This window comes from Nicotiana sylvestris, chromosome 8, assembly GCF_000393655.2.
Source record: "Nicotiana sylvestris chromosome 8, ASM39365v2, whole genome shotgun sequence".
Taxonomy (NCBI): domain Eukaryota; kingdom Viridiplantae; phylum Streptophyta; class Magnoliopsida; order Solanales; family Solanaceae; genus Nicotiana; species Nicotiana sylvestris.
In genome coordinates this window covers 161,993,409-162,001,421 of record NC_091064.1, presented here as the reverse complement: position 1 = coordinate 162,001,421, position 8,013 = coordinate 161,993,409, and the positions used below count along the sequence as shown (strand labels likewise).

The window sequence follows — 8,013 nt, the reverse complement described above, 5'->3', positions numbered from 1 at the left end:
TTTAAGTGACAATCGAAACATGATTATTTTTGTTTATTCAGAGTCCCCACTTGGGATAATTTATGGTGTCCCAAGTCACCGGTTCAAATCTCGAATCGAGGAAAGATTGACTCTATTTTATAGTCCGCGAACACATAAATCCGGGTAAGGAATTTTGTTAACCCGGGAGAAGGTGTTAGGCATTTCCGGGTTCCGTGGTTCTAGCACGGTCGCTCAACTATTATTATTGGCCTAATTATCTGATTGATCACATGTTTTAGCCTATGGTAGATTTTAATTTATTAACCGCTGTGAGTACGTGATTTTTGCCCTATATGAATTACTCCCATAAATTCAAATCAAAATAATTTTCCCATTATTTACAAATTCGTAGATTTTTGTAGCATTTTTGATTAATTGTTTGAATTTTGTCTGTGCGTGTTCATTTTATTTAATTAATAAAAAATACAAAATATGTGCATTTGCATTTAGGATTAATTAATTAATTAGTTGTTTTATAAAAATGAAAAAAAATCACAAAAATAGTTTAGTTTGCATTTTTTTAATTTTAGTTTTGAATTTTGATAGTCTTTCCTTTAATTTGATTTTTTTAATTAATTGTGGTAATTATTAATTAGAGTCAATTAATTCAATGTGGTAGGATTAACTTGATTTAGGATTTAGTTTAGGTTTTATTTTAATTTTGAGAAAAAGAAAAAGAAAAAGAATTTTGAAATAATTAGAAAGGGAAAGGAAGTGGAAAATTCAGATTTTGGGCCTTCTTAATCATAAATACCACAAGCCCAATTCAATTCTCCAATACCCGTCCAAAACCAGCCCATTTCGACCCTGACCCGGTCCGATTTCCCCTCATTTATCCAAACGACCCCGTTTTAATGACCCTGCGATCTAGGCCGTTGATTGCATTTGATCTAACGGTCCGGAAGTAGGTTCTGATTAGTATAATACTGTCTGAATCCTCCCCCCATCTCATTTCACAGACCTCATTGTCCCCAAACTGAAACCCTAGCAACGCCGCCCTAATTTCCATCGTTTGTCGCCGGTGGCGCTGTTCCCAAACTAACACCCTACAACCCCCATGATCCCCTCATACCAAATCCACAACTACTTTCCTTCAAATCTGTCGGGAGCTCCGCGAATCTGGAATCCAAGTTCAACCCCCACCCAAAATCACTTCCCGAAAAGGGAACAGGAACGAGGGATATACCAGGAATGTTGGAAGAATGGACAAAGTGAGGGCTTGTGGGATCAGGGAAGAAGGTATCAGTGTTACTCATATCTACTTCACAGAGAAAGGAATATCAGGTCGAGAATAACAATGAAAAAGAGAATTGTTTCAATTTCTCAACACAACTATTCAACACACTAGATTTTCACCAAAAAACACATGCAAAATCCCTAACTATAAGTGAGAACAGATTTACCCAACTTCTTCGCTACCGGAGAAGAACGACCTTCAAAATCAGTCGAAACCCTAGCTCCGAGTGACAGAAACCCAGAAGTTGTAGATCGCCGAAATCAAGCTCAAAAACGTCGAAATTTCACCCAAAACGCTGAGCTGAGAAGTCTATCGACATATGCTTTCCTCGTGTGAACCAAAAGCTTCGATTCACCAAATATTCAACACAAGAGGGGCACAGTTCTTTTACTTTCCTCGTGTGAACCAAAAGCTTCGATTCACCAACCACCAGGGAATAAAAACTCAACGAAACCAAACCGGGGTAAGATCGGACGAAAGATCGAGGAGAGACGTCCCAAAATCTCAGCTCTGATACCATGAAAACATTGTAAATCTAATGGAGAGACGGAAATCACATTAGGGTTCTATATCTATGAGAGAGAGAGAGAAAGAGTTCTTTCATTGCAACTGACCCGATCAGTCTTTCTAGAACATTAACCCATTATTTATATAATGGACTTCAGTCATAAGCTAAACATGAAAATGGGCTAAAAATATACAGTGGCCCAAAATGAAAAAGAATTCAAATACAACTAAAAGCTAATTAAATAAACTTTACAAAAGGATCAATGTTTATGTTTAGGCTTAGATGCTAAGTAATCCATCAGCTCAACATATTTTCCCTTGGTTGTTGGAAGATATTGCTTAAGATTAATCCTTCTATATGTATGCTGAATTTAACCAACCTTAGCTTATTACCTAGCCGATACTTTCTTCTGTAATCCATAGATCAACTCTTCCTTAATTAGGAATTAAAAAAGAGAAGAGAAGAAATAGTCAAAAAACACTTTGCTTTCTTTAGCAAACAGAAAGGAAGGTTTTGACTAGACACATGAACAGCTTAGTTTCGTACAAGCTTAGGGTTGACATCCTTTTCAAGTCTTTGCTTATTTTTGCACGCAACGCCTTAGCAGAAGATACAACTTGGAATATAAAAACCAAACCAAAAGTGGGCACTATTTGTTCTTTAACATCATATTTTAACGGACTTCAATGACTTAACAAACCTTTGATCTATACAACGCCATGACTAGATATTGATACAGCAAGATTTTGAATTTGTTATTTCAAGCATAGTTAGTGGAACTTCTTAGAAAATCTTCCAATTTGTTACCTGTAAGTACTAAAAAAACTTTAACAAGAAAAGAAAAAGTTTTCTCTTCTTCAGTGATTTTCAGGGCCTAAATCATCTGAGTTTGATATGTGAAATTTTTTGGATTACTAATAATAACACACACTTTTTGTCATGTTCAGGGGCAGAGCTAGCATAGGAATTGTGGGTTCAGCCGAACTCAGTAACTTTGGTTTAAACCCTGTATTTATCTTTAAAAATTCATTGAATATGTATATATTATAAATTTTAAACCCAATAACATAAACTAACTAGAATTCGGAACCCACAAACTTAGAATTCCAGCTCCGCCTCTTGTCATGTTAACTAATTAGTTTAGTTAGCAAGATCAACTGCTTTCATTAAAATTGAGACGGTGACCCAAACTAAGTTATCCAAGATTCTTGGTCAGTTTAGCTTAGAAAAGATTTTGATACATTTTTTTTTTCCAAAAATCAAAATATAAAGTAATTTAAGTATCTGAAACTCAAACCAATCAAAAATAGTTTCTGAAACCAAAATCAAAAGCAAGTTTTCACTCACCAATATATCACTTCCAAAATTCAATCCGAAAACACAACTAATTGCCCCCAAATTTATATTTCAAAAAATTAAGACAAAACCAAATCCAAAGTTTAGAGTTTTGATCAAATGTTGCGAGGTTGACTTTTGGAACCCGAATGCAGCCATGCATTGAGGAACAAGGCATGTTAGCACAGCCAAGTGGCGATGTATGCATGCTAGATTCAAGGGTGCCAAAACCATATATTATACATTAATAGGTAATTTCACTCTCAAGTTTTACCCTAACATACAAGACCATTATAAAAAACATGCATGCCAAGATCATATCACTATACCATTGAGAATAATTTCCTTCATTAATCTTCCTAGTTCAATCTGCAGAAATGGCTCAAACCAGTTTCTGCCTTCTCGCCGCCGTCCTCCTCCTCCTTCTGGTGGTTTTGGCCGAGGGTGGACCTCCTAAGCCTATGAAAGTGAAATGCCAAGACAGGAAATTCCCTAGTTGTTATCACAAAGACCTTTTCTGCCCTGTCACTTGCCCACGTACATGTATAGCTGACTGTGACTCATGTCAGCCTGTTTGTGTTGCACCACCACTTCCACCACCAAAACCTCGTTCACCTAAGAAAGTGAAATGCCAAGACAAGAAATTCCCAAGTTGTTATCACAAAAGCTTTGCCTGCCCTATCAATTGTCCGCGTACATGTGTAGCTGATTGTGTCTCATGTCAACCTGTTTGTCCTGTACTTCCAACACCACTTCCACCACTATCTCCTCCATTCACTCCCTCTCCTCCTCTTACCCCTAATTACTCACCACCACCTCCACCACTAGCTCCACCATTGACTCCGTCGCCTCCTTCTACCCCTAACTCACCACCACCACCAGATCAAGCTGCAGGTGGAAAGAGAGTTTACTGCAAGAATAAGTTGTACCCTCAGTGCTACCGTCAGGAGTATCAATGTCCAAGTGCTTGTCCGGATACTTGTGAAGTTGATTGTGTCACTTGCAGCCCTGTTTGCAGTAAGATCCTCTTAAATCTATTAACAATTTCTTTTGTATACGTATTAAATGGTAGCACTTTCGTAATAAACTAATTTATTCTTTCTTCACCATGCATACATGCATGGTCGACTTTCTGCTCATTAATTAATATATATTGATATATATATATATATATATATATATATATATATATATATATATATATATATATATATATATATATATGACAAAGATTTTTTTACACTATCAATATAATTTAACCTGTTATATATATCAAGTTAATTACCATGTTTATCATTTTACCAATTGATACGAAATTTACCTTTATACTTTATAAGCAACTTATTAATTGTGTAAATATTTTGTACACCCATCAGTGCATAGAAACATATACTAATACTAGTGGTTGGGCATATAGCATCCTGAACAATTTTAAGTGGTTTAGGTGTAATTGATATATGTTTCACTGTGATAACTAACACCATTCAAACATTTTCTTTTACATAGATAGAATAGAACAGAAATATGAGTTCAAATAAGAAAATTTATGAGGAAATGCATGCGAATATGTGCTCCATATATCAGCTTGTTGACAAACATTACAATTAAATCTTGTAAGTAGTTAATAATATTTCTACTCTTTGGAGAATGTTAAGTAGAAGCGAGCCAACTGTACTATATATTGTTAGCAATGATTTCTAGCTCCGGAGGATATTAATAATTAGAAATGAGACATCTGTACATGACATTAACCTTGCATTTTGAACGTTATGGACAGATTGCAACAGGGCAGGTGCTGTTTGCCAAGATCCAAGATTTGTAGGCGCTGATGGACTTACATTCTACTTCCATGGCCAAAAAGATCATGATTTTTGCTTAGTGACCGATTCCAATCTTCACATCAATGCCCGTTTCATTGGTAGGAGAAACGAAAACATGAAGAGAGACTTCACTTGGGTACAATCTCTTGGTATTCTTTTCAACAACCATCAAATATTCATTGGTGCCAATAAAACATCAACCTGGAACGATGCAGTTGATCGCCTAGACTTAGCCTTCGATGGACAAGAAATCGTTCTCCCTGGTCGTGACGGAGCCAAGTGGGAATCAATGTCAGCTCAAGGGGTTTCCATTTCAAGGACTCGCGATACTAATTCTGTGGTGATTGAAGTGGAAGGGAATTTCCAGATAAAAGCTAGAGTGGTACCAATTACTGAAACAGATTCAAGAATTCATAATTATGGTATCACAGAGGAAAATTGCTTTGCCCATTTAGATTTGAGCTTCAAGTTTTACTCATTGAGTGGGAAGGTAAATGGAGTTTTGGGACAGACTTATGCGAGCAATTATGTGAGCAGGGTGAAAATGGGAAGTGAAATGCCTGTTTTGGGTGGGGAGAAAGAATTTTCCTCCTCGGATCTTTTCTCCACTGATTGTGCTGTTTCAAGATTCAGTGGCACTCAAATTGATGATAGCGCTACAGAAGAGTTTGATCAGTATGCTAGCTGACTTGAAGTGTGCAAGTGGTATGGATGAAAAAGGAGTTGTGTGCAAGAGATGAATAATAGGAGTATTGTCGTTAGCTTCATTATCCTTATGATGTCGCATAATTAATAATTTCATTGTTGTTGTGCAACCACAATTACTAAAGATACCAAATAATATTACATTATTTTAACGAAATTAAGGAGTATGATTATGATCTATTGTAATAAAGCTGCACTGAATTATATATGAGTGTAATAAAAGCAAAGTACTACTTGTTTAGAGGAAATGATCAAAATGGTCCCTAATGTATAGGGGTTGGACTATTTTGGTCCTTGATATATACCTCTTAATGGGAATAGTCCTTGGGGGTCGTTTGGTAGGAGGTATTAGAAAAAATAATGCAAGCATTAGCTCTATGCATTACTAATACCTTGCTTGGTAGATTTTTTCAACATATACATCATACTTGGTATTATCTTATGCATTAGTAATTCATAGAAAACCATGGCATTAGTAAATACCAAGACTATTAATGCATGCATTAGTATGTTTAAAGACAAAATTGTCCTTAAATTCCTTTAAAGCTAGAGAATATGGAGGGCATTTTTGTAAACAACTATTTTTGTAAAAAATTATGCAATGCATTATAATTTTGATATACCACACCAAACAGTAAATAAGAAATAATATATGCACAATTAATGTTTGCATTACTAACACATGCATTACTAATCCATGCATTACTAACACACCTAATTCCGCGTTATTCTTATACATCCTACCAAACCACCCCTAATGTATGCAAAATGTAGATGTTTTTGGTCTCATGCCCTAAAAGGCTAAAACTAACAGTTCCTCCTCATGTATCCGTTAAACTTAATGGATTCGTAGCACAAGAGTCCCCACCTTCGATTCCTAGAAAGTTGAGGATCAGATGGTACTCCATTTTTCTTGGACAAAACTCGATTCCCATGGCTGCAAAATACCGGGGATTTGCCAATATATGGGTTGGATATTTCAGTTCCCGATTTTGTTACTTGAAGAAGTTGGAAAATAGCTAAATTTGAGTTATAAATATTAGCATCCTCAACTTTTTTTGGGAACGGAAGGTTCCTCATTCCCAATTTTTGCTCACATGTTGAGCTTTTTCTTTATTATTATTACTAGTATTAGTACCCGCGCGGATGCACGTAGGGGTGTGCATTCGAATCGGTTTATCGATAAATCGAATCGATTATTTGTTATCGGTTTATCGATTTATCGATTTCGATTTCGAAATTTTCCTTATCGAGTTATCGATTTCAATTTCGATTTTGTCCTCTTCGGTTATCGGTTTATTGATAAACCGATAAAATATACTAAAAACACAATTTTTATACAGATAAGGGGGAATGATTTTATACCGTTGGAGTGTTGGTGGCATACATATGATCCCTTACTTTAGTTTCGTTGCATGTGCTTGTTGACACAATTTTTATGTTATAAACGGTGTTCGTCTTATTTTAGCTTCTTTTTGTCCATATTAGTTAGGTGTGTTTATAGCGATATACTTTCCGTAAAATCCCGCAAATTTTCTTATTGGTGTAATCGATAACCGAATCGATAAGCCTTAAAAATCGATAAATCGAAATCGAAAAAGTCGAAACCTTATTGAAACGATAACGATAAGCATATGTACAAATCAATAATCGATAAGTAATTATCGATAAGGGTCAAAATCGAATGCACACCCCTAGATGCGCAGACACTAATCATGTCAAATATTTAAATTATTTAGATTGTATGTAAATAATCTTAAAATTTACATTTTCTCAGTAAATATAGATAATCATTGGATATTAACTACATGAAAATTTCTTTCCTTTGTTGAATTTGGGACCTTGTGGGTGCCCATGAAGCTTGTAATACTTATCAATCAAGTGCCCAGACTTCTTGCAGTATCTACAGAATAGGGAAGCTTTAGTCTGGTCAAAGTTAACTCTTTGTGTATGCTGCCTGAGAGGATGAGGAATAGGAACTGCAGCTTGATTCAACCCAAAGGGAAATCCAGGATTGTTGTTTGCATTAAAATTGAAGGACATAGAATCAGGATTGAATTGGGAAATCGATTGGACTTGTCTTTGTTCTCATCATTGAGGAGGATATTGTAGGCACTGTCAAGACTAGGAGGAGGTTGCATCATAAGCAAGTTGTTTCTTACCCCCATATATGTCTCATTTAGCCCCATGAGGAATTGAAATAACCTATTCTCTTCATCCTCCTATATAATGCCAGGTTTGGCAGCACAAGTGTACCTTTGACCATGATTAGTACATACTACACCCAATTCATCCCATAACCCTTTCAGTTTATTAAAATATGATGCTATGTCTAGAGGACCTTGAGAAGTATGGGCAAGTTCTCTTTTAAGCTCAAAAATTTTGGT

General features: G+C 35.8%; 1 pseudogene; it reads left to right on the top strand.

The window, feature by feature from the left end:
- Positions 1-3,425: 3,425 nt before the first annotated feature.
- LOC104230775 (uncharacterized) lies at positions 3,426-5,866 on the top strand (annotated as a pseudogene).
- Positions 5,867-8,013: the final 2,147 nt, after the last annotated feature.